Raw genomic sequence first — 27,150 nt, 5'->3', positions numbered from 1 at the left:
GCCAAGTTCAGGCAGAGCGGCACTGGAGTTTTGACAGAACTCAGGGTTATTTGCAGCCACTTTTCTCCATCGAGGCCAACATGGTAGGTAAGGGTGAAAGCAGAATTCCTGCCTAAATAAGTGGGCAGGGAGAAGGGAGGCTGGATTTCCTGAAGCAGCGCTGGACATAGAGATCATTCTCCTCTGCACTGTTTAACTACTTCAGCTTGCTTTCTTCACCTGAAATCTTCGCATGCGTGTTCAGCAAGTTGCAGAGCAGTGTTTCAAAGAGAAGCATCTCCAGCATCTGGATTGGAGGGTGTCATTTTTCCACTGTTTTTAAAAGTGTCAGTGGAGCACTGGGGTCCCTGTGCCCAAGCTTCTGCAGAGAGCAGTGGTGTCCTCAGCTGCTCAGACTTCATGGAGCACATGTTGCTGTCAGGGTAGCTGCAAAAAACAGCAACACATGGCAGGTGTAAGACTACCCAGGATCTGATGTGGTCCCTTCTCCAATATCTGTCCGGGCTTAGGCCAGGCGAGGCTGGCACGAGCATGCAGTGAGACTGCAACTGCTTTCTTTAGCCTGGCCAGCCTAAGGGCAGCCCCACCTTGCAGGCACATTCCCCTGCGGATTAGCCCTGCAGGGAGTGTAGTGCTATAGGAATGTCCTCCCAGTGCAACCCGAAACCCACAATGTGTTGCAGCCTGAAAAACTGGATGGGTGGTAGCCCTCAGTGTTGTGCTGGAATTCTTGATGATGAGGATGCTGAGGCAGTGGCACAGGCTAAATGAGCACCATCTGGTGGGGGGCAACCAGCCCATGGCAGGAGGGTTGGATCAAATGACGTTTAAGGTTCCTTCCAACCCAGGCAATTCTGTGATTCTGCGATTCTCAACTCAGACCCTGTTGGAGATGACTGGAGGGATGGTCACCACCTGTCTTTCAAGATCTGGAATGCTTCCTGGCAGCTCCAGCACCAGATGAGGGCACTACCAACCCACCTGCATTCATCTCCTGCTGCTTATTGCCACTGTCTGTGGCTTTGAGGCCTAGTGCTGCTACAAAGCAAGCTGGAAAATGGGTTTTCATTTCAATACTTTGGGGACTGAGCCCTCCCTTGTACACCAATTGAGCTGCTCAACACAGCTGGTCTAGCGCAGGAGTAAACCTTGTTCATATAAGCACACAACCAAGATGTGTGTGCTGTTCTGCTTCTTTTCATACACAGCTCTTGGAGAATCTTTGCTCTGATCAGAAAAGCAACATCAGCTCACATTGCCACTAAAGGTCTGATCTTTAGGAAGTCCAAAAGATGTTTATGCCAACTTCTTCCCCCACAGGGCTCAGCCTAAACACCCTGCTCTGCACACCAAAGCCCTCCCATGCGCTCTCATGCAATGTGGCAGAGCTGGACTCTGGCCCAAAGCCCCCCACCCCAGGCATGATGTGGGTTTTAGCCAGCCTTGCCACCTATCCCTGCTGGCATATCAGCAGGCTGTGGCCTCCTGGGTCTCCCCTCCCACACTGGGGCCAGCACTGGGTGTGGAGGAAAGCCTATCTCTCAGGGCTGCTGTGCACAAAGCAGCTTTCCAGTGAGCTCATCAAGGATGGAGTCAGCGCCAGAACGAGTGCAAACAGAGCATAAGGGGTTTGCACCCACATGCCAGCCCAGTGCAATACATATTTGGTAACCAGGATTGAGCTCCTGATCAAATTCCTGCTGATTATTGCCCAACCTCTACAGCAGCACATGAGGTAGGAGAGGGGAGGTCCACCTATCACACACCATCTTCTGGGACAGCAGCTGCTTCTTCCTCCTGCCTTCCTTTGTGGGGGTCATCAGTAGAACAGCAATAGCTGCAGGATGGGCATGGTGGATTTCCAGCTCCTGCCTTTTGTACGTCAGGGATCCTGACACCTGTATGATTTCATCCCTCTCCTAGTATTGTCTCAAGCATGCATTCCCTCTGCTAAGCTCCTATTTCCTGTCTGTGAACCAGAGATAAAGTTATTCCATGTCCTTCCCCATCGAGTTCTGGCACATTTGGCAGGTGCTAGGTAGGAAACATCTGAACCCAAACCTCAGCACTGACTCATTACCACTCAGGCCCTTAAAACATTCCCGCACAGTGTTGTTTTTTTTTTCTCCCCAGAACCTTTCCCAGCCTTCTAGGCATGGAGCATGGGTGGCACTGTGCCAGAGCAAGAGACTGTGCCTTTCCTAAATGGTGCCTGAGGTCCTTCTTCACGTTATGGTTCTCATCATGTACTGCTTCTTTTATTTATTTATTTTATTGTTGGGGGGGTGGGGGGGTGAGGGTGTTGTTTTAAAGCCTAGAGGGCTTTCAGGATCACTGTATGTGGTGGGGTCATGTAGAGAGAGAGGCAGCAGTAAGATACATATTTCTTTCTGGTTCTATTCTGAGTCAGAATAGAAGATTTTCTGCACAAATGGTTGTGGAATCAAAGTCTGCTGCACTGGGAGCACGCTCCTCTGTTCTCACTGATGAGCCCAGCAGCATACATACCTCCAAGCATTGAACAGGGGTGTGACAGCAGCTAGCACTGCTCTGGGCACTCTGGCCACCATGGCACTGATTGCTAATGCCATGTTTCTTTAAAGGCTGCAGTAATACCACAGTGCCTGTCGTGGATCAGTCAGCATCATCTTCCTGAATGGTGCAGGAATGTACTGCAGAAAAGCAAGAGCCAGGCTGTCCCACCATGAGCTGTGCTGTGCACTGCACCAAGGCTGGGGCACCCTGTGCTCCAGCTGAAATAGCACAGGGCTCTGAGGGTGACCAGGCAGTTGCTCCTGCCAGGAAGGGTTCATTGTGCCTGTCCTGCTCTAAGGACTTCTGGAGTGCTGCTCCATGAAACTGCTGACATGTAAAATGTGCAAACACTTCTCTGAGCAGGAGCAGAAGTGATGCTGCCCCTGGGTCCACTTTCTGGCCCAGTGGTCTTTAAATGACTGAACCTCAACATATGGGGCTCAAACATCTCCTCCCCATGCCCTCCTGCTCCTGCGGCAACGTGTAGCCCAGGGAGAGAGTATTGCCCCAGAGATAAAAATGTGATGGGCTTGAAAAGAGTGTTGTGTTTAGGAAGTGGAGCAAAGGTGCCACCAAGAGAGGAGCTTTGGTGGTTTGAGAGGATTTGGATGTCCACTGCAGACTTGCTTCCCAGTGCTCCCTATGGCCCAGCAGAGAGTGGGCCTGCATACATTACGCGCACCAAGAAAGACAAAGTCTAGCCAGAAGCTGAAGCACAAGGTGACCCAGCAGCTGAAGGCAAAAGAGAAAAAGAGCCCGTTCTGTGGGGCTGGGCTGGATTCTGACCAGGGATTGTATGTATTCATCAATGGCTGGACATCCTCCCTCTGCTCACGCTCCATTAGCAGCAGGCTGACGAGTAACTTCTAGGTAACAAGGATCGATATTCCTCAAATGCAGCCCCGTGCTGATTACCTTCATTTTTCAAAAGCTTCAATCACTTCAATGAAGAAGCAATTTCCTGCTGATCAAATGGGCAGCTGCCCAACACAAACTGCATGTGCTCAAAGACAAAGGCTTGTGATCCATCGGTTTACTAAGGGTTCTATCCCAGAGTCAGGATAATCCTAGGTGGGACATCCACAGAAGGGTCATCTGCTAGTGGCATCTCAAGACCTGCGGATGAGCTCAACACAATGGAAGACCTCCAGTCTTTCCCAAGACTTAGGGCTATCTAAATAGTATCTGAATCATTGAGGCACGTCTGAAGGCTTCATTCTGTTCTCTCCACCATTGAGCTTTCAGACAATTGTATCCTTGTTACACGCTTACTGAAGAGAAAGGGGGAGATGAAGAAAGAAATTTCAATAGATTTGTGATTTTGCTTAGAGCTGCGTTAATGATGAATAGCACGCAGAGGTGGAAGCAATATCCTGAGCAATGTTTGGTCTGCAGGCAGAATCTGTTTCCCATGACAGTGCCTTTCTGAAGCAGGAATTCCAGCATGAAATAAAACTTGTTGAAGTGGTAAAAGAGGAAGGTTCTATTGTATCCTATGTGACAGAATAATCCTTCCTTGTGAACAGGCTGCTGTCATTTTTCCTCTCCCATCTGTGAATTTTGGCTTCAGTCAACATCATGATTTTCACCAAGTATAAAAGCAAAGTCCTAACCCTTAAAAGAAATGCAGCCAACCCTGCAGGAACTTCCTGCAGACATGTTCCCTGCTGCAGATTTTCCTTTGCAGACTCTAAAATGTCTGACTGCTTTAAGCTGCAGTGGGGTTACCTGTTAGTAGAGATGCTTTACCATTGGAGATACTTCTCACATCTCTTTCTGTTCCACTGGCTCTATGCTACTCTGCCTTTTTGTTTTCCTTCAGTGTTTTGTTCACATGCTATCATTCTCCTGGTTCCTTTTTGAAGCTTTCCTTTTGGAAATAAGTGTAAAAACCTGCAGGCAGCAACTTAGACTTACCAGATGAGCAGTGCTGTCGTGCTTTCTCATCTCAGAAGCCTGTCAATGGAAGCAGGGCAATAGATGACTCGGTGGTCTTTTCCAATTTTAATGATTCTGCTGTTCTCTGACTGTCTCAGCTTGGGCAGCTGCCAACACAGCCTGCCCATGCATGAGCCCCCGTGCTCAAGTATTGCTGACACTTGTGCTTCCTAGATGTGTGTGAGGTATAACACGCACTGTGCCACTCTGCCAATGCCTCCACTTCACCAGCAGCAGCATCTTCTATAGACCTTGGGCTGCTTTGCTCTGGAGTGCTGTACCGATAACAGACGCCTGCTGAATCTGTGTCAGGAATCATCAAAAACAGGACTTTATGCTGAGTTTTTTTATCAGTAGCTTGCCTTGTAATCCATGTGACAAGCACATCACAGATCTTCAAGGGATACTAATTAGTCACTTAAATGAGATTAAGTTGAAGATGCTGGCAAAGCCATTTGACGGCTATAATTGCCATCCTCCTGTTTGCTCAGCGCCTTTAGCTGGAGTTTGGGCAGGACTGGTGAGAATGCAGGATCACTCACGGGTGTAAGTGAGTGTGAGTCACATTTCCCCAGCTTCCTGCATGGCCTCTGCAGGTTTCAAATGCAAGCCAGGCGGAAAGGGGAGAAAGCTTCAAGCTGCATCCTCCAACAGAAAATGCTTTGTGTGGTTGAGGTGTTTCAGCATTCTTGAGGTGGCTGTTGCTTCACTGAGGTTGTTATGTTAGGTTGTTGCATCTGATCTGCTGGCCACCTTTGGATGAAATCTGCAGCTTCTGCAGTTTTTGTTCAAAGGATGGGGAAGGGAAAGCGAGCTGTGCCAGGTGCCATAAAGCACAGAAAACGTGTGATCCCCTGCAAAGTGTGCTACAGGGACAGCCTCACTTGGCTGCAGTGCACAGTAGTAGGATGTCGCACCGTGCACCATAAGAAACATGAAGAGCCATTTTCTTAATAGAGTTACTTCACTCAATAGCAGGTGATGTGGCAGGGTGATGGGGGGGGAACATCTTCCAGTTTCCTTCATGAGACATGGGTCAGTTTAAAAGGGGGGGTCTAGTAATGGTGCACAATGTAGTGGCAATGCTCCCATCCTGAGGGCATTATAAGAGTGCATAGCAATGGGACATAGTCTGGAAGGCAGTTCCTAAAATCCACATGCTTCCACTTTTGGAAACAACACAGGGCCAAACACCACTGGTAAACCTGTAACAGGGAGATACATGAAATCCTCAGCATTTGTCCAGCAGTTTGTGACTGGGAAGAGAGGCCTCAGCTGGAAAAACTGAAATATCTGACAGCCTTTTAGAGAGCAAGCAGAAGGGATGGCTGCACATGCATGGGTGTGTGTGCGCATAAATTTGCCATTTACATAAGGAGCGCTGGCAAAGCTCTGTGGGCTTTGAAAGGAGAGAAGCCCAAAAGCTCGTATGATGAGCTTCAAGACCTGCTGGTGGGCAGGCCTTGAATGCATGCAGTGTATTTAGCTTGTCACTGTCTTATCTGGGGCATATCTGTTATGGGGTGGGAAATACTGAGAGGTAAATGGCAGCTTGTGCTTGTGATAACATGTAAAAGTACAAGCCAAGTGGATGCATTGAGTACTTCTAGGTGCATTGCCACCCTAATCTTTGCCTTGGGTGCAAAAATCCTGAATCAGAAAAATAACAGAAGGAAAGCACTCTCTTCACTGAACTCTTTGGAACATCAAATTTGTGATGAGCAGGCAGAACACAACCTGGTACACAGCAGCCCTGCACTGCAAGCATCCTGCTCCTAGGAGAAAGGAAGGAGAACCTGGCATTTAAAAACTTGGCATCTGAAAACCTTGGGAGAGGATTCACTGTTTGTTATGTGTTGCCTCTACTGACATTCTCCTTTGTTTTCCTTCTTCTTGTACACATACAGGCCTCAGCATGGCATCCCACTGTAGGCTCATCAAGTCCTTCCCAAGTCTATGGACACTTCCAACAGCTTTATTACTGTTTTTCCTGCACTGTCTTCTCTGGTCCCTGGTTTCCCTGCATCCTGCACGCCTCCTCCTGCAGAGCATAGAGAAATTTCTGCTAACACACATCTCATCCAAAGGTTGTTGGCAGTGACATGGCTGTTCTTGCAAAGATCAGTGGCATGACAGGAGCCAAACACTAACTAGCAGAACGTGTTAGCTGTGGTGTGTCTGCACTATCAAGGACTGGGGGACACCTCCTATGCAGCAAGCCATGAGTCTTACATTCATGGGGCACAGAGGGCCAGCAGCTGTAGTAACTTCTTTACATGCTTGTGAGCCAGTGTTCTCATGTGCTGGCATTAGACTTGTGTGCATTCCCTCTCTGTGATCGATCACAGAAGGATCACTGTGGATGATCTTAGGGTTTGTGTCTCACAGCCTTCATCTCAACAGTCTACTCAAAGCAAGGCTCACCAAAGCTATATCATGTTGCCCTGTCAATCTGGAGTATCTCCAAGGACAGAGGTCCCACCACTTCTCTAATGGCTGTTGCAGAGCAGCACCACTCTTGTGGGAAGGAATCTTTTCCCTGTGTCCAACCAGAACTTTCCCTGTTGTCTCCTTTTCCTTTTGCTCTTCTCCTGTGGACCTGTGAGATCAATCTGCCTGTTTTCTCTATAGCTCCATTAGGCAGCAGCCTGTTACCCCCTTGACCAGCCTAAACAATCCCAACCCCTTTCACTTTCACTGCTTAGAGTTTTGGTAACCCAAAAGGACCATTTCTGACCACCATCAATAAGAAAGTTAATCATCCTACAGCAGGAGCCTGGAGAATCCGCTAGCACCCATCCATCAAGATCGACACAGACCTGCTCCAGAGGAATGCTCACAGCAAGAGCAAGCCCGTTTAATCTTCTTGATAGATCTCATCTCTGCTTTTTCACTTCTGCCCTTCCAGCCCTCCTCTTACCAATGGTGACCTTGGAAGAAGTGCTCTGCTCTCAGGACAGCAGACTGCAACCTCTCCTCGAGAACACTTTGTCCCCAGGTGTTTCTCTTCCCAGTCCTCACTTGGATGAGTCCTGGAGTGGTTTAGTGTGGATTCCAGCCTACTTGTGAGAGCACAGCTAAGCAGGCATTTCACCAGCGCCAGTGTGTGCATCATACCAGAAAGGAGAAGGCCCTTGAGTTTGTTGCAGCAGTGGAGCGTGCAGATCTCTGGGGGCTCTCCACTGTGCTTGACTACCAAACCTGCCGTGGCCTCAGGTGCACACAGCACTTATCTCAGTCATCTTAGAAGGCAATGAAAGACAGCTCTTCTTAGGCAGTAAGGTCAGTCAAAGAACAACAGCTGAAGGCTTTGTCTGGAGCTGCTTTTCCAGGAAAAAAAAAAAGCAGAAAATGAATCCTTGTTACTGAATGGGAGAATATTGCTGGTTTCAACATTCATCTTCCTGAGAGCAACTTCAGTTCCTACTGAAATCACTGGAAACCCTACATTACTTGGACCAAGCCCCAAAGCCCATCATGCTGGGGCTCTGCATGCACCATCCCAGCATGTCCTTGGCAACCCAGCCGCTCTGAAGTTTGTATGCCAGATTTGGTGGTACCACTCCTATATGCAAAACCTGCTAGGCACAACACTGGGAAGACCTGAGAAAGACATTTTCGGGTAGAAAGTGCCCTTTCTCATCAATTTGGGATTTCTGAGCTGATCACTTTTTGTGTTGTTTGGTTTCCTCAGGAATGAAAACACTGAACATCCAGTGATTGGATTTCACGTGACTAATGGGATTTTTTGGGTGGTGGAATAATATGAACAGGGAAACAGAACTGCTCTGCAGTGTGTTGCAGATGCTGAGACAACGAGTTTACTACACATTCTGCAAAGAAGGTGATGCTGGACCACAGCACGCTGTAGGAGAGCACAGCCTTCCTGAGTTCCCTGTGTCTCCCACTTTCTTTCCTCCTTTCTGTGCTTTTTGTTTCGTGCCTGCAGAAAAGATGGTGGGTTTTTTTTTTTAAGGTTTTGCTTTCTTTTTTGTGTGTGTGTTTTTTTTTTTCTCCCCTGGAGAGGCCTTGAAAACTCAGAAACGCAGATCTTTCTAAACTTTCCAGTTAAATATTTACTGTCCCAGACAGAAAACGCTTCATTCATCGGTTGTCTGAATGCCCCCACCTGGAAAAGAAGCACTGAGCCCCAGAAATCCTTCAGCAAACAAATTCCTTCTCATTACCGACTCTGTGGGCATGACTGCTCTCAGGAAACTTGAAAGTCAAGCTACTCAAAAGTGCTGCCCATACATGTTTACCTTGGACTCTGGCTTCTCTCTTCAGACTAAATCAGGTACTTTCTGTCTGGTTTGTCTAAACAAGTACAACTGAGGAACAAATGCTGGAGAATTCTTTGTGTTGCTGCTCTTTCTGACATGCATTTCTGTGAGCTTCTTGCAAACTCCAGGTCAACCAGTCACATCCACTTACTCCACAGCAGCATGCTGACACCAGAAATGCTGGCATATCTTCTTAAGCTTACTGCATCTCATTTTTATTCCCTGCTTCGTATCTGTTTTTACCTAGAGTAGAGCTGGCAACTGCTAAATCTTGCTTTAGAGCCAAGGCCAGCAAGCAGGCTGACTGCAGTGGGCAGTGTCCATGGAAGCAGGTATTCCAGGCTCTCAAACTTCAGCTGCACCCCTCTGAGAGACCATAACAGTGAGTTCAGTGTGCACCTGTCCACAACAGGATGAGGTTAAGGCTGAAATCAGTGTGTTTGGTTAAAACCAACTGTATCCATCAGTGAGCCTGCAAGCTGTGAATGCACTGTGGTGAGCAGGAAGAGCTGCACAAACAGGTATCAGGTACAGTACGATTTCAAAGTCTGACATGGTCAGAGTTACCACTTTGTTCTATGGCTTTATGTGTGCACTTTCCCAAACACCCAGAAAAAGGCCTGTGCTCTCTTGTTGCTGAGCAGACTCACCTCACCAAGATCAGCTCTGCTTTTCTCTCTTAGTGACCTGGCACAAGTTGGAAAGGAAGGGAAGGGAAAGGAAGGGAAGGGAAGGGAAGGGAAGGGAAGGGAAGGGAAGGGAAGGGAAGGGAAGGGAAGGGAAGGGAAGGGAAGGGAAGGGAAGGGAAGGGAAGGGAAGGGAAGGGAAGGGAAGGGAAGGGAAGGGAAGGGAAGGGAAGGGAAGGGAAGGGAAGGGAAGGGAAGGGAAGGGAAGGGAAGGGAAGGGAAGGGGGAGAAAAATAGGGAAGAAAAATAGGAGAGGGGAGAGGAAGTAGGGAAGGGATGAAGGAAAAGGAAAAGCAAAGTTGATAAAAAAGGAGAGAACAGAAAGGTAGTGTGCTTTATTTATGTATTGGTTTAGTGCTGATGTGGAAAGAGGGAAAGCACCTGTGGCTACCAGCATCCTCTCAGAGGTACAATGGGTTTATGTTTGATTGAATTCCCAGGCTAGTGTCAATCATATCTTACAAATGACTTTCTCGATAATCATGAGGGTTATTAATTTAACCCAGGGTTTTACTCACATGAATACCAAGTGTAGGACTTTCTTGAAAAACTAAGTGTAACTCAATGGCCCAATGTTTATTATTCAGCTTCTGACAGTGTAAGACAAGTGGACACACAAGATTTCCACCTATAATTCCTCAGCTGTTTCTCTGGTACAGCATCTTCTGTGTATCTGTTTAGGAGAAGGATTCAAATAAGTAGGCAATTACCTGTGTGTTGCCAGTAGGAAGAGAGGCCATTTGCCAAACCTAAACTACCATTTTTGGCTGCCTCCAGGTATAACTGCAGAGCTTGTTTCAATTTCATTTCATATCTTCCAGGATACAAAAGTGAAGTTTTACCTCTCTGACTTCCTTTTGATCTCTGTGTAGAGGTTCTCTGCTGTTGTTAAGTCCCAAACGCATCTGAGCGCAAGTCTTCTAGACATGGTGTAAGAAGCTGCATTTCTTAGTGCTTGTTGCTATTAGTTGTTCCCTTGATTGTCAATAATGACTATCCTTTTAACCTTTTTCTGATGCTTCTTTTTGTGTTTTAATACATGATTGTCATTCACACTTCACTGAGATAGGACTAAGATTTCTGTTATGACCTGTACAGTGCCAGGACGTTATGCACAGGAAACAGCCATATAGAGCCCCACCACACACCCACCAGAAATGAAGAATGTCCAAAGGAGAGTGCAAAGCTGGTAGGAACAGCTTAAGACCAGTCAAAACTAATTATCTGCCTCAGTTTCAGTCATTCTGCGAATGTCATGCAAAATGTAATCAAAGGAACTGAGAATGATTTAGACCAGAAGGCACCACTACAGCCCAACCTGGCTCCAACAGGGCTTACAACAAAGATAGGTGAGGTTCCTACATTCCCACTGAGTATCCCAAACATGGAAATCCCACCATCTCTCTCCATGCTTTCCCAGGTTTACACTTGTCTTGTTGGGTAGATCTGTCACCATTTACTGAAAAATCTCTCTTAAACTGGAGGTTCAGAAAGCGGGCTCCATTCTAGAAGCAACCCAATGAGCGTTAAGAAGCAGTGGGAGAGCCTCTATAAGCTTGCAAGTATCACTCAGTCCCTGGTCAGCCATTGAGGCCACAGAGTCCTTGTATAACACATGCTGGCTGCCCACCAGGGCTGCAGAGCTCTACAGGCTGCTGGTCCCGTCCTGCACTGCTATGGGCTCGTCCCATCCAAGGGCAGAATACTGGGCTGTGCTCCAGTTGGCTATCAGGAGCCATTTTCTGCAGCCTGCTGAGGTCCTCTGAAGGGCAGCACTGCCTTGAAGTACATGCAATGCTCCTCTGGTTTGGTACCATCCCCAGTGCCCTCCATCCTCTCTTCTATTCTGTTGGTGGAGATGTTGAACAATCCCAGCCAGGTGTTGACTCCTGAGATGCAGCAGTTGTAAGTGGTTGCCAGCCAGATGTTGGTGCAGCAGCATCCTTGGAGTTGATGGAGCATTCAGTTTTCCAGCATCTTTTGCAGTTCATCTGTGAGGTCTGTATTACATCAGTTTAGCTACAAAAGTAATGTTTGCAAAGCACTACTTTTTGTGGACACACTTTTTGTGGACACACTTTTTGTGATGCTTTGGTGTTGACTCAACCTGAGAATAAGTGTTTTGTTGTCATGCCTGCTGTTATGAATACCTATTCATTATAAAATAGAACACCCACTCTTCATTTCATACTGGCACCAGCAAAAAGTCTTTGTCATGTATGAAAACTAGCAGGGAAATCCATCTTTTATAAATACCTAGAGTTAGAAAGTTCACATATTGTTCACCAGACAATAAAATAGATGATATGAAGGAAGTGGACTGGCCGTACCTTGTAAACATAGCTTCACTAATTAGCAGAAAAGGAGTACTGACACTTTTATTATCTTGGGACAAAATGCGTACTACTGAAATGATCTACATGCTGCAAAGAAACCTGGATTTATCCACAGGTTGGGTGTGCTTTAATCTGACGTACTGACAAAGGTGTGTGGTGAGTAATACCCACAGCATGCCTGCCAAAGCTCTGCAGCTAAAGTATTACACTGCTTGTCACTCTGAAAAGACCAAAATGAATAGCAGGACACTAATCCTTAAGGCGCTGCATAGCCTGCAGCATCTGGCTGCTGCAAGTAGGGAGCTTCCATTCAGATTACTTCAGGTGTAGAGCTCTCACACACAGACAAACACAGTCTTTCTTTGGTTTAGCTAAATTTCTAATATGAAAGCTAACATGCTCAAACTCACATGGCACTTGCAAATCACTGCAAGCAGTAGAAGAAGTGAGTCCAACCTTCTGGCTTGCCTGGGCCTCATTGAGTGAAGAGGAATTGTCTTAGGCTGCATATAAAGGGCCACATGTAAAATATATAAGATGTAACACATGGTAAGTATCAAAACTTCTTTTAAAATACATTTTTAATTAAAATATATATTAAAAAAAAGCAACAGAAACATAAAACTAGCAGATTGGATGGTTATGCTGCAGAGTTTCAGCACACAAAATCTGACTCATCTTACACAGCATGAGCTCATCCTTACATGCATTTTGAAGTTCATTTTGCCATGATGGAGTACTGAGAAATTCAGGCTGCCATTCTCTGCATCTGTCTCTAAAACACTGGGTTTCAGTGCTTTCTTGCTTTCTCAGGTAAAAACATACTGACAAATCCATGGGTATCTTATATAACTGATGAACACTGTAAGCTATTGGACCCTAACAAAAAATGATTTTAAGAGTATTTTCCAATACATTTGAATGCATTTTCCAATACATGTCACAAAAGCCAGATACATACATAAGAAAACCGGGCATTTCCAACTTCGTGGGCCTGGATGGGATGCACCCTCTAGTGGTGAGAGGGCCGGCAGAGCTGATGGTGAGGTTAACTTCATCATCCATGGTCGACTATGGCAACTGGGTACTCAAAGATGGGAGGAAGGCAGATGTCACTCCTGTCTTCTTGAAAGGCAAGAAGAAGACCTGAGCAACTATGGGCCAGACAGCCTCAGCTCAGAACGTGATGGAGCAGGTAACCTCAGGAGCATCTTGCAGGTATGTGTATGACTGGGAAATCATAAGGAGTAAACATCGTGTATTCTCCAAAGGAAAATCATACTCGACCAACCTGATAAATTTCAGTAATGAAGTAAGAGTTATAGTAAACAAGATTACATCAGACTGGCAACCAGTCACTAGGGGTTCCCCAACATTCAATTTTAAGGCAGTTTCTCTTCTGTGTTTCCATGTATGTCATGTACACAGGAGTTGAGCACACACTGAATTTGTGGACAGTACTAAATCAGGAAGAACTGCTGACTTTCTTGAGGGCAGTGAGACTTTGCAGAGGTCCTGTGGTGTGTTCAGTCCAGAGCACAAGGCTTAGGGAAGGCCTCTGATAATTGGCTGAACAGTTGGACTGTGAGGGCGATGGCCAGTAGTGCAAAGTCTAGTTGGAAGCCAGCAGTGAGTAAAGTACCCCAAAGATCAACACTGGGTTCACACCTGCTTAGTATCTTTGATGCTTCAGGTGTTAGGGTAGAGTGCACCCTATGTATATTCACAGGTGACATCGAACTTGTGGAGGACCTTACTTAACAGAGGGTTATGCTGCCATCCAGAGGGTCCTCGGTGTACTGGGGAAATGGGATGAAATAACCTCATGAAGTTCAGCAAGAAATGCAAAGTCCTGTTCCTGGGGAGGATCAACTCCAGGCATTACTGTGTTCTGAGGGATGCTCTAACTAGAGAGCAGCTTGGAAGAAAAGAACCTAGGAGTCCTGACAGACACCAAGTTAAATGTAGCTCAGTGATATGCCCTGCCCAGAAGGGAGGCCGCAACAATGATGAAGCCAGGCTCTTTCCAGTGGTGTCAAGAGACTGAATTTCCACTGGTTTAGACAAGGGGAGACGAAGGTCTGTTAAGTTAGAAGTCTGCTGCAGGAGATGGACCTTGAGCAGCTTACCCTGCTAAAACAAAGGACCTCATGTGAACACATCTGAGATGGCAGAATGCAAAGGCTTTACTGATCAGAAGGTACACTTAGCACTTCACACTGAAACCAGAAGCATGTAATGGTATCATGGTCATGCAGTAGAATACCCAGCTTAACAAGGAGTTGCCATATCCTGCCCTACAAAGAAGCTGCTATAAAATCAGAAAGGCAAAAGCCCAGCTTGAACTGAGGTTCTCACTGCCTTCTTCTCATCTGTCAGTTATCCTCAGGGTACTCCACTCCCTGACCTGGAAATCTTGGATGGAGCACAGATTAAACCCCCCACAATTCAGGAGGAAACCATGAGAGACCTACTACTCCACCTGGATGGACTACCACAGGTCCATGGGGTCAATTGGGATCCCGTCAATGGTGCTGAGGGAGCTGGTGGGGGTGATTACCAAGCCCCACAAGATTACATCATCTGCCAGTGTTTCAATTGGAGAGGTCCCAGAGGATTGGAGGCTACTGCCACCTACAAGAATGAACTGCATTCTTTTCTCTTCATCCAAATTCTACACTTTACATGAACTTCAAACATGTACATAATGCTTTCTCACACCCCAAATACTTCCAGAGCAATGAGCAGTCTCATTGACTATTATAAATCTGAATGACTGTAATTCTGTGGCAATTTTACCTCCCCCTCTGACAGACTTTTGTGTTTGTGGTGCTCTAAATGCATCAGAAACGAAACAACGTAGGCCTCACATTATCAGCACAGAGGTAATTACATGAGCAAGAGCAGCTGGCAGTTTGACCTACACTACTGTTGTGTCCAAAACAGCAGGTAGTCATTGTGCCCTGTAATAGGATTAATACTGATGGAAATATGATGTATCTACAACCCACTTGTCCTATTGAATTAGAGAGGCAACAAGCATAAAATGAGAGCTATTTAAGTTACATATGCATTATAAACAAACAAACAAAACCCAACCAAGCAAATAACAAAAAACAAATGACAACGACAACAAAAAGCCCCAGTGCCTAGGAGTAAATAAAGCCCATTGTAAACACATACCCCAAAGTTCAAGCTGAAATTGTGTTTTCCCATTAACGGTCCTTGGGACAGCCAACATGGCTTGAAAGCCCAGTAGTTGTACTCCTCTGTGTTTCTCTGTCAGAGGACTGTTTTATTTCCGTGCATCGTGTGCCATTCCTTAGCAGTGATTTTACAGCTCAGCACTTCTGGAAAGGCTGTTTGCAGTGAATACATGCTGAGGATCTTAAAAATGAGGGGATTGTCCTTCCTGAATTTTGGAACCACAGTACAAAAGAGCCAGGTGAGCAACTCCAGAAGCTAAATGGCCTTAACCTAATAGTCAGAGTTTGGCTTTTGCCTGCCAGTCTGTTTCCTTAGGTGTGTAGATATGAGTACTTCCACAGCCGTGAGATTAAGCTAAGGCAGTAAAGCTGCAGACATTTGACAGTTAATAAATAGTTATAGGTTTGAGCCACCTACCACTCTGCTCTCTGTCCCCCAGGCATACTGCAGTACAAAAAGACTGGGGCTAATGTTTTCCTGGAACATGGCTACAGGATTGCTGATCAGGGGTGTCAGACCCAAAGACAGAGGAGTATTCCTGGATGGAGAATTAATCCTTTCCTACTTTTATCAGGATCTGAAGAGCATGCAAGATTTTCTTCCATCTAGTACCACTGTTAGAGCGTTATCATCAGACCACTACAGCTCAAAGGCATGATAAAAGAAATTTCTCAGTCCACTAGCCAACATTACCTTTAAGGTAAAGATTTATGGATCTTTGTGATCTGGTGAGTACATTCCATTCTCTTGATATGCAGAATATAGAATCCAGAACTCAAGGCCAATGGCATCTTGGCTTGTGTCAGGAATGGTGTGGTGAGCAGGACTAGGGAAGTCATCCTGCCCCTGTACTTGGCATTGGTGAGGCCTCACCTTGAGTACTGTGTTCAGTTTTGGGCACCTCAATACAAAAAGATGTGGAGGTACTGGAGCAGGTCCAGAGAAGGGCAACGAGGCTTGTGAAGGGCTTGGAAAATCAGCTCCATGAGGAGAGGCTGAGGGAGATGCGGCTGTTTAGTCTGGGGAAAAAGAGGCTGAGGGGAGACCTTATCACCATCTTCCCGTATCTGAAGGGTGCTTACAGTGAGAGCGGGGCTGGTCTCTTCTCACTGGTGACAAGTGACAGGACGAGGGAAAATGGCCACAAGTTGCACCAAGGTAAGTTTAGGTTGGATGTTAGGAAACACTTCTTTACAGAAAGGGTAGTTATGTACTGGAATAGGCTCCCCTGGGAGGTGGTTGAATCGCCATCCCTGGATGTGTTTAGGAGCCATTTGGATGTGGTGCTCAGGGATATGATTTAGCAGAGGGTTTTTAGAGTTAGGGTACTATGGTTAGACTGCGGTTGGACTTGATGATCTTCGAGGTCTTTTCCAACCTGGGTAATTCTATTATTCTATAATTCTATCACCCTGCTGGCCACCCCTCTTTTGACGTAGCCTGGGATATTGTTAGCTTTCTGGACTGCAAGCACACACTGCTGCCTCATGTCCATCTTTTCATCCACCAAGACCCCCAAGTCTTTCTCTGCAGGGCTGCTCTCAGTGAGTTTTCCCAGTCTGTACACATCTGGGATTGCCCAGACCCAAGTGCAACACCTTACACTTGGCCTTGTTGAACCTCATTAGGTTCACCTGGACACACTTCTCAAGTCTGTCCAGGTCCCTTTGAGTGGTGTCCCTTCCTTCTGCTGGGTGAGCTGCACCACTTCACTTTGTATTGTCAGAAAACTTGGTAAGGGTGCCCTCAATTCCACTGTCTATATCACTGATAAAGAAGTTGAAGAACAATGGTCCCAGTTTGGACCCTTGGAGGACACCACTCATCACCAACATCCATGTGAACATAGAGCTACTGACCACAGCCCTTTAGCTGTGGAAATCCAACCAAGCCTTTATACACCAAATAATCAATTCTTCACATCCATGTCTCCCCAGTTTGGAAGTAAGAATGTGGTGTGGGACCATATCAAAGTCCTTCCAGAAGTCCAGGCAGATGGCATCACTTGCTCTTCTTTAGTCCTCTGATGACATCAGTCATAGAAAACCACAAGATAGGCAAGCCAGGATGCTGTTGGCCCTCTTGGCCACCCGGGCACACTGTTGTCTCATGTTCAGCTGAGCATCAACCAACACCCCCAGGTCCACTTCCTCTTCACAGTCATCCAGCCACTCAGCCCCAAGCCTATAGCACTGCATGGGGTTACTGTGGCCAGTAACAGTCACATCCACGTCCTTGTATATGTGACACTTGAACAAAATTGTATGGGGAGAAAGGAACCTGGTTTTTATCATTTATTTCCAATTCACTGCTATAAGAGTTACTCTCCAGTTTCTTTTTGTTTAATAAAAGGCAATAATGGCAGAATGTCACTTAATCAGATGTGTCTCTGTATATACTACCTTACAAATGGAAGATACATATATCCAAATTAACTACAAGCAATTATTTTGTCTATAAGCAGCCACTCAGACAGGGGGATGCGTAGATCTGGATTTCACCTTTTGCTGCTGATGCCTATGTAGTAACAACTTGCCCAAACACAGGAGCACAAAGTGACGTGATTGCCTTCTGGATCCATTCCTGACACCTTAAAACCATGCAGAGATACAATGCAGTGTTAAAGCACAAGGAAGCAAAAGAACCATCTTGTTTGTATTCTTCATACACAAGTTCCTGGGACTTCAGCCATTGCTGAATCCCATTTAATGAGAACAGATGAGTAATGTACCATTCTGGTTACCAAAAAGCTTGAACATAACCCAGAAGTTACTCATTTCCAAAATGTGAAATAAGACTTCCTTCAAACTCCACTTGCTTTGTGCAATCCTGGAAAACACCTTGGACGGAAGGAAATAATGTGGCCTTAATGCTGGAGAGCTCAGCACGATCGCTTCCAATCACCTCTGGGAAATGCAGGATTTGATTTACAGCAGTGTACAGAGTTTAATCAGCAAGCAACTTACACAAACAGCTTATGGTTTTGGAGGATCACAAGAGATGAATCAAACCCCTCAGCCATTTGATTAGAAAATAAATCATTTTCTATATTAAAAAAATAAAATAAAAACTGTTTATGGTGGCATTTGAGCAGGAGGGCTGCACAGGAGATGCGGCCTTTTTTGTTCCTTTCCTTTCTGCTCTTGGTAGCACCCCCACATTCATCTCCCTTCTCATTGACAACTAAGCCTCCTGGCTTGCCTGGTGCTGCTGCAGGAGCCAGAGCAAACCAGCAAAAAAGCAAAAAGCTTCAGGACAGCCTATTGGTCACCATGGCATGAAGAAGGAAGATCGCCTTTCCTAAGCATAGGCTAGAGGGGCAGCTATAACCACACAAAGACAAAACCCCTAACACTGACACAGCACCTGTTGCTTTGGCAGAGGGTTATCTATTCAGTGTCCTGCTCTACACCAAGGGCAACCAGATCAGCTGGCAGCTGGGAATGGTTTCCATCTGCCATAATGCCGTGCTGTAAAGGCTCAGATGAACTTTGCTCTGTACACACACACACAAAAAGTGCATCCCACAGTATAGCAGCCAAAAGCAGTGGGAAACAGAAAAAAAAGAAAATGTGGGTGCAGCTGTTTCTCCCCACAACTCTTCCTAATTAAGTCTAAAAGGTCTGCAAGGCGAGTCCTGCCCCATCTCTCTGAAACCAGCCACTACATGTGCCTGTCAGAAGCACTTCTCATACTCTGTTCTGCAAATAGATGCCTGTTAGGAAGCGCACAAACATAAACATGGACAGAAATGATCTAAATATCAAGTAATAAAAAGGAATGTTTCCAAACAGTGGAATTATGTCTGACATACTGTACTTCCACCAAGGATTTCTAAAACTGGCCTTGGTTCATGTGTGAGTCTGTTAGACTGCAGACATGAATGGGGCCAGCAATGAGAGAGCAAATGTCCTCTGGGTGCTCCCCCAAGAGGCTGAAAGGAGGTTGAAAATGGAGCTCTGGAAGTATCTCCTTTGCTCATTCATCATCACTGAATATATTCATATACTGCCAAACATGTCAATATACCACCAAATATGCATCAATATATATCAGTACTGAATATACCAATGTATCACCAAATATCAGGCACATGCTATTCTCATTCTTCCTTGTCTGACACAAAGCAAAGAGTTGCAGCACAGTGGTTGGACATGCTGTGGGAAGATTGGGGGCAGAGTCACTGACCAGGAAGGGTTGGTTTCATAGGTGTGCTTCTTTGACTTGAAACATTATTATTATTCCATATGGGTTAGCAAAACAAACAAGCGCAATAGCATGGTAGGCAGGCAGTGTGGATGCTGAAAGCAGAGTCCCCTTTGCCCATCCCTTTCCCAGCCATCCAATGCCTTCCTGCAGCACTCCCAGCACAGAGCTGGTCTAACACGCTATTTTGTATGAAGAGCTCAGCCAAATGAGCCGTAAAGCAGTGAGAGAGGCAGAAGTGAAGCAAGTACAAACCATGCACTCAGCAGCAATCAGACAGGTTGAGAACTGTCTGTTGCTCTCTTCGTGGACACTGTGATGAAGACCTTGTGTACCAGTACTGCAGAATGGCTCTCCTGAATGCTTGTCTCACCAGGACCAGAGAGCAGAGAGCAGGATACCTAAGACACAAATAACTTCTGCTCCTCTGCTGGCCCTAGGCTCCATCTTTGGCTTGCAGCTTCATCTCTACCTTCCTGAGCAGCCAGCCAGCGCCAGCCCAGAGACATCCCTGCTGTAGGAAGGATGGTGGGGACCTCCCAGCAGGCTGTATTCTCATGGAATGGCTGAATGGCTGGCTCCCCTCCCCTGATGCAAGGCATGAGGAGCAAGGATGAGGCTGGAGTATATCATACACATCCTCAGCTCTCTCCAGCTGGCTGCAGTGAGCTGACACTATGACTCAGGAAGAGGTGCCGTATCCCATCTGCTGTGACATGTGAGTGGGCATCATCTGTGCAAGCCAACCTGCAGCACAGCAGAGTTCATCAGTGGGCTCACTGACTCCACTGTGCACCTGCACAGCCAAAGAGAAGGGCCAGCAGCGCCTTGTGTTCTCCCCAGTCCTGGAAGAGCCCAGAACCATAAGCAGGGCCTATGCTGGACAACAAGTAAAGAAAGCAGAAATAAATGACTGTTGCACAAACAAAGTCTGGCTCTTAATTCCAAGCAAAGCTCACACAGACTCTGAGGGTGCAGCTGACAATGTGGTGGTATTGTGGTCTGCTGATCACGGATGCAGCCAGGGTCATGTCAAGTATACTCATCTAATAGAAACTGCACTGCCATCAATGTGTGCTGCCTTCTTGCCTCTCACAAGCACTGTTTGCACTTCTGGAGAGAGTTCTGCTGTTTGTTTCTCTCTGTTTTACTCTTCGTAACCAATGCCTTCAGCCCAGGTGCTGGTTCTGACCTGGCCATGAGAAGCTGCCCAGCTCCAGAGTGATGGAGGATGAATCGTGTCATGGTCCAGGCTGGTGGGGGTGGGCAGGGTCTTTGTGGGGACCAGCATTTCACCAACACAGTCATAACTCCATCAGTTCCTTTCATGGCATGTGTTTTAATTGCCACCAGCAGCAGTGGCTCAGTTCTGGTAAGGATTTGAAGGAAGATCATCTACAGCAGCTCCTGAGATAAGAAAATAACCTGATTTCCCCAGTGGATATCTATTTGCTGCGAGGAATATCAGGAACACAAAATCTCTGGCCATCTTCTAGTTTCGTTAAAGCTCTTTCTCAGGTGTGCAGCCAGAGGAGGAAACTCTCCTGCAATACCAGACCCCTGCAGGATTTGGTGAAAGTTAAAGGAAAGCACAGAGATGGCATTCAGGTGGGAAAATAAATGGGTTGTAGAGCAGAACCAGGGGACAGGGAGGGACTCAAGGGCAAAGCAGCACGTGTTGCATTGTCTCTTATCACCGGTGGTGCAGCTCTCAAGGCAGTACTGAGCTGCACAGTGTTATATGTTGGTCTGAAGTATCACCGTCATGCCGCCCACAGGGATGGCCCAGAATGTATGAAAAAGGAGCACAGCACATCTTACTAGCATACTGTTCCTACTGGTAAATTGATGCTTTCTCTGCCCTTTTATTGCTTCTATGAGTGCCCCTCACTGCCCCTCATTCCTCCAGGTGTTTCTCCAGCAGTCTGACATCATGGCCCATGTCAGCTTTGGCAGTCTCTCGTGCAGTACAATCTTCCTGGTCCTGATTTAGAGCAACCCATGTGGTTGTCCCTGCTGTAGATGCCACTGCTGAGGTACCCTGTCTTTTCACTCAGACACAGTATAGCCATTCCAATATCTGGCGCTGCTCAGGATACCAAAAAAGACTCCAGAAATGGGTAGGAGAAACATTTCCATATTATGCCCGTCCTGAAATAACCGTTCTGTCTGCAAATGAGTGAGAATGAGCTTTCAGATAGCACCTTGAAACAGACAATATTTATCATACAACATAAGCCACTGAGCAATATTTAGCTTCTCTATCTTGATCATTTGGGGCAGGAGTGAAACAAACAAACAAACAAATAAATAAATGAGAGAGGAAATAAAAGTAGCCATTTTTCTTTAAAAGCACTCTGTTAATAACACAGCTCTTGTCCTCAGGGCTGCAGACAGGGCTATTTCAAACATGTCTTGGCAGGCAATGAATTAGGCAATATGGAAAGGGTTACAGCATTGCTGGGACCTTTACTGAAGCTGCCTCTGGGACCAGGCCCTGGACAAAGGAGAAGGTGACTGCGAAGTAGTGAAGGCCTTGTGCAGGTCACCATTTTCACCTACATCACTGGGAAGACTCCAGACAGCTGGTGACAGCATTGGATAAACAATTAGCAACTAGCCTGTTCTCTGTTCCTCATTAAGCATATCCAAACACATCCACCAATGCCTCTTCCTTCATATGCCTCTTTTAGTGCCTCTGAGCAATATTTGACCTCTATGTCTTCAACTCAAAAAGGAGATGGAAGAACTGGAAAGGACAGAAACGTATGAAGGGATGATCAGAAGTCAGAAAAGTTTCTTCATCAGTCGGCTGTATGGAGACACGATGATGTGAAGAGATGACAAATATGAAGGCAGATCCCACCAGCTGTGAAAGGGAAAGAGATCAGCAGGCAAAGTCTGCTCATGCATCTCCCAGTGAAAGAGCAAAGAGGCAACGAACAAGACCAGCAGGTGGCAGCTTCACCTCCTTCACAAGGAGGCATTCCTTCTTAGCCGACATGGCTGAACCATGTGAGCCATTACTGTTAGACATTCCATCTCTGGCAGCTTTGCCTATCTCAAAAAAAACCATAGGACAAATTCACAGAAGTCTATGGATAAAGTCAAAGAGTAAAGCTACAAAATCCATACAGCAAATATTACTGTAGCTGGGAGGAATATACTCTGACTCAGCAAACAGCCAAATAGTGATGCAGAGCAGAGAGGTGTGTGATGCCCCTGCCCATGCTGAGCCATGCACAGAGAACTGCAGCTGCTCATTGCTAGACCTCACCTTCATGCAGCATCACCTGTAACATGTGCTGATGTCTTGCGGTGAGCCTCCACAAGCGTGCCTTTTTGTCCCCTCAGGGAGCTGTGTGTATTGGTACAATAAAGACAGATATAATATCTCAAAGCTGGCCACCCTTACCTCCAGGCAGCAGGTTGGCTTGTATCATCTAAAGATGTGTGCTGCTTCTGTGCTTCTGGCTGGAGACTGACACGTTCTTAACTGTGCTAAAGATATTCTCAGCTGAGGCCATTCTGCAAAACACAGATAACGTTTTGTGTGAAAAAAAGACCTCTTCGTGTGGAAAAGAGATAGCTGAGGGTGATCTGATTATAGCCCTCAAGCACCTAGAAAGCATTATAGAGCATTACAGAGCAAACAAGAGCCAGACTCTAACCAAAGGTTCCTGGTGATGGGGAGAAGAACGTGTGCACAAGGTGCAAGAAAGGGTTGGATGTAAGGAAAAACTGCTCATCCACGTTTAATCAAATACATGAGTGTTTTAGACAGAAGAACATCCTCTGTGTATGGCTGAGACATCAGCCCACAGACTTCTTGTGTGGTGTGGCACTCAGCCTTCAGCTCATGAAGAACCCTCGCTCTGCTGCCTGCCCTGCAGTCCTGGAAAGGATTTGGGAGATGCTGTATCTAGCACACATGCTGCAGTACCTCCAGCCACTTCTCTACCATCTTGCCTTGTGATAATCTGCATCAGGGATTCCCACAAATCTCACAGGTTTTGCCTTTTCCCTGGTTCAAACGATAGCCAGGCTGAAAACTGTTATTTCATACCATTTTGGAGGCTGTCTACTTGACACAGCATGTTCTGCTTTGGTTGTAGACCAAACTGAGTTTCATGCCCGCTGAGCTAAGTGTAAGACAAAGCATCCACATAACCTGGGCTGTGCTGACCAGTAAGCGGGTCGGAAGCTGTCAGCAGCCATCTGCAGGATCCTGCAGGCAGCAGCCCTCCAGTAGTGCCCTCTAGGGGATATTTTAGGGAAAAGAGAAGCAGCGTCTTGCTTTAAATGTAGGAATCCCCTTCCAGCTGTATTACAAGCTCAGTGTCCCATTGATGTACAGCAGGATCTGCAACACCAGGTCTACCGCAGCGAGGGACTCCTGTTCAACTGGGAAAGGTGGGAATAGGCAGTGACACTTCCTGTAGCCCTGACATAGAGCAGCTCCCGTGATTCAGCCCTTCTAAAACACGGGACAAATAATGCATACAGTTCTCCTCACACAGAGCTCAGACCCACGAGTTCAGCTGGATCTCTTCATTAAAATCTCCACATCCCCTGTAACAACATTATTTTTCTCTCTGTCTCACTTCTGCAATTTGCTTTTTCTGGAGGAAGTGAAAGGAGGCATACGCTGCTGTAAGACTCACAAGCCCTGAAGAGCATCTTCTGTCACTCAGATAAAACTTTATGAAGCTGAGAATGCATCAGAGAGCACTTTGTAAACACGGAGAGATCCATCCTTCTGCTTGCTTACTGACCACAAAGGTAACAATGACAGTCGTTCAAATAATGCACTTATTCATTTATTTATGTATTTATTGCCTCATTTCTCCAGTTTCTGGTCTGACTCAGTTACCAATTGAATTCAGAATAATTTAGCAGCTGAATGCACTGTGAGTTGGGCCTGATCTAACTACTCAAGAGCAGCCCAACTGTAATGTAAATTGTCTTTGACTCTCTTGCAACCAAGGAGTTCCGCTCCTTTGCTCATTTTAATGCAGCTGGAGATCTCAGAAGTGACAGAAATTGACCAGGGGTGACTGGCGATAAACAGAATTAAATCCAGCTGGCAACCTGTCACGAGTGGTGTTCCCCTGTGTTGGTGCTGGGGCCTGTCCTGTTCAATGTCTTTAGTGATAACCTGGATGAGGGCATTGAGTGCACCCTCAGTCAGTTTGCAAATGACACCAAGTTGGCTAGAAGTGTTGACCTGCCTGGGGGTAGGAAGACCTTGCAACAGTGGCCAAATGTTATCTTGTGAAGGATACTTTACACCCTGTGGATGAAACCAAATTGCCTCAGGCACAAATTCAGCACAGGATCTTCACCCAAAATCGTCATCTTGGCTGAGGTAATGATGTCATAATCCTTAATATTTTTATACAAGGCTCCCATATTTCTACCAGATGATATTTTGGATACATGTCATGCAGCAGTTGAATGGTGATCATTGTGTAGCCATGTGGATTTACTGAGCACACAGGGAGAGGTTTTACAGATGTGCCTGGGACACCCAGGACTGGCTGAGCACATGAAGGATGACTGCAGACACCAGGGACCAGGGCTTGGAATCTTCCAGGTCTTTAGGATCTAGTGGTTGTTAAAACAAAACAAAACAAAACGAATCTACACTTCTTGGTCCTTACTAAGGATTCCTGTATAGTAACAATGCATGCTGAGATACTTATTGCTAAGTTACACTCTTTGAATAGACTACCAGACACCCACAGATGCTGGAAAAAAAAACTAACCAAACCCACACCAGATTCTGTTTTTGGACTGGAAAAATTTATGTATGGGAAAATGAGGACTTGCTGAGGAATCATGATTCTAGCATCATTCCCCATATCTTGAGGTCTCTAGCATACAAGAAATGGTACACTGCCGTGGCTCACTTTGAGCTGCTCTCTTTTTCCACCCCTTAACAATCTGAACAGAACTGTGCTACACACTGATAGTCTGCAGGGATGGTGACTGAAAATAGAAAAGTAAAGCACCACCACAACATGCCCACAAACCACTTTATACAAGGGCTGCTCTGGAAGTAATGCCTCCTAATTTGTGATGTTGGCCCATGACATCAGAATGGATGTTGGTGGTACAGCAGTAGGGGTTGCACCTTCCCACCTATACTCCATCCCACACTATTGCAGTGTGACAGATGGCAGCAGAGAAGCAGTCTGACTGATGGTGTGTGTACAAAGAAATTATGTGCTTTTCTGATCTGTCCACCTTAAAAGACCTGTATTTTTAATCAAAACACGTCATTATAAAAGTCTACAAAATGCACTTCAACCAAACAGAACTTAAACTGTTAAGAAGAAACTGTGCCAACTGCAGCGAATGCACATTTTGGAGCAGCATCATGTCTGCCAGGGCAGCTGTAACATGGCAGAGCAGCACAGCACTGCCAGCCCTTGGAGAGATGCAGATGCTTCTGACAGCAGCATCCCAGTGCTGTGCCATGGTAAGAATGGCTCTGTCTTCACCTCTCTGTCGTGTCGGATGGCAGCGCTGCCCTGTGGGAAAGGCTCCCAGCTCCAGAATGACACAGCTGCGGTTTGGGCTAATTCAGGAGTACGGTGGCTTTTGCTGCAATAGTTACATCTCAAGGCTACCTCCTTTCATTCTGAGAGGAAGAAAAAGCATCAGCCATGAGCTGGCTGCCTCATTCAGAACTGCACAGCATGAGCTGCAGCACGAGTAATCTCATCCACTTCATTTTCTGCAGAGACAAAACTCCCTCCCTCTAATCTTGATAGTTTCTTGTCAGTAAGTGTGAACATCCAGAGAACCAAACCATTATTTGCATCTATCTTTCAATAAATGACAGATTCGGAGGAACATGATTTAGAAGAGATAGAATAAGATAAAAAAAAAAGGGAGGAACTCAAAGGTCTGTGCGATATGTAAAAGGCATTCCTGCACAATGCAGTGGGTGGTCTGCTTGGAAGTTGTTGCGGTTTCAGCACACATCGCACAGGGCACTGGCAGCGTGCATACAGATAGGGCAGCCTCACAGCATCACACTGCTCAGCCTTGGCTGTACCAAACATGAAAACTCTTGTTATGTTTGGAAGAGCATTGCTTTTGTCTCAAATGCAAAGCGTTTTAGTAGGAAGCTCTTAACTTCAACGCTTGCAGCTCAGCTAAATTAAAGCCTTTGTTGTTGTCTTTGCTGTTTAAAAAGCACAGTGTACTGAAGACGTAGGGCAGAAGACCCTGCTGGTTTAGGCAGCCCCCAGTCAGAGGGATCACACCTGAGTGGGGCACGCACGGCCAGGCGCTGTGCCCGGCTTAAATAACTGATGGGGTTCGACTCTCAATTCACTCTCATTCCTACGGCGCTGGAATCCGTCGTCCCAGTTCCTCAGAGGACGAAAATGCAGCAGCGTTCACCCGGATACACGAGCACCCTCTGGTGGTCATTAACGCGGAAATTAATTAAAGCAAACAGTTAATGGCTCTGCTGCCTTACACGGAACACTCTCTGAGTCCATATGAATATGCACGCGCGTGCGCTGTGCGCTACCGGTGCTTTACTCAGCACAGCGGCAAGGCTGTATGTTGTTTATTCACTAAAGCCTCTATTGATTAAATCAAAGTAATACTCGCTAAACTAAACTATAGGGCAACAGTCGTGAGATGTAAGAACAGTTATAAGAACAAGATGGGTACATTTAGGTAACTTACAGGCAGCTCTGGTCAAGTTACCTGTGCTATCTTTGTGCTGAATTACAGCAGCAGAGTGCCGGGGTGTGAGGTGCAGACTGAGGCTCCCTTCCCAAAAGCAGAAGGCTGGGAAGAATCGTTTGAATGAGAAGCAGCCAGAAAGCATGCTGGGATTTCCCGTGTGAGCGCGTGAGTCAGCACGGCTCCTGTGCCACGTGAGGAGCTCTGCCAGCGCCGTGCTGTCCAAAGGAATAGACAAAATGAATGAAA

The 27,150-nt window shown here is 46.3% G+C and overlaps 1 long non-coding RNA gene across 4 annotated transcripts; it reads right to left on the bottom strand.

Annotated features, from left to right (window-relative positions):
- Positions 1 to 295: 295 nt before the first annotated feature.
- On the bottom strand, positions 296 to 27,061 carry LOC146753706 (uncharacterized). 4 transcript variants are annotated; one of them, XR_014939073.1, is made up of 3 exons: positions 26,923 to 27,061; positions 22,607 to 22,719; positions 296 to 426 (listed from the first exon to the last, which is right to left on the bottom strand). It is a non-coding gene; the product is annotated as an uncharacterized LOC146753706 (long non-coding RNA). The 4 variants fall into 4 exon arrangements; XR_014939074.1 differs by lacking the exon at positions 296 to 426 and adding an exon at positions 12,349 to 13,008; XR_014939071.1 differs by lacking the exon at positions 296 to 426 and adding an exon at positions 20,507 to 22,060.
- Positions 27,062 to 27,150: the final 89 nt, after the last annotated feature.

The sequence above is a fragment of the Coturnix japonica genome, chromosome Z (genome assembly GCF_054131305.1).
Source record: "Coturnix japonica strain WE chromosome Z, WE-NBRP24, whole genome shotgun sequence".
Lineage (NCBI taxonomy): Eukaryota > Metazoa > Chordata > Aves > Galliformes > Phasianidae > Coturnix > Coturnix japonica.
The sequence above is the reverse complement of the archived record's forward strand: the minus strand, read 5'-3'. Positions and strand labels throughout refer to the sequence as shown.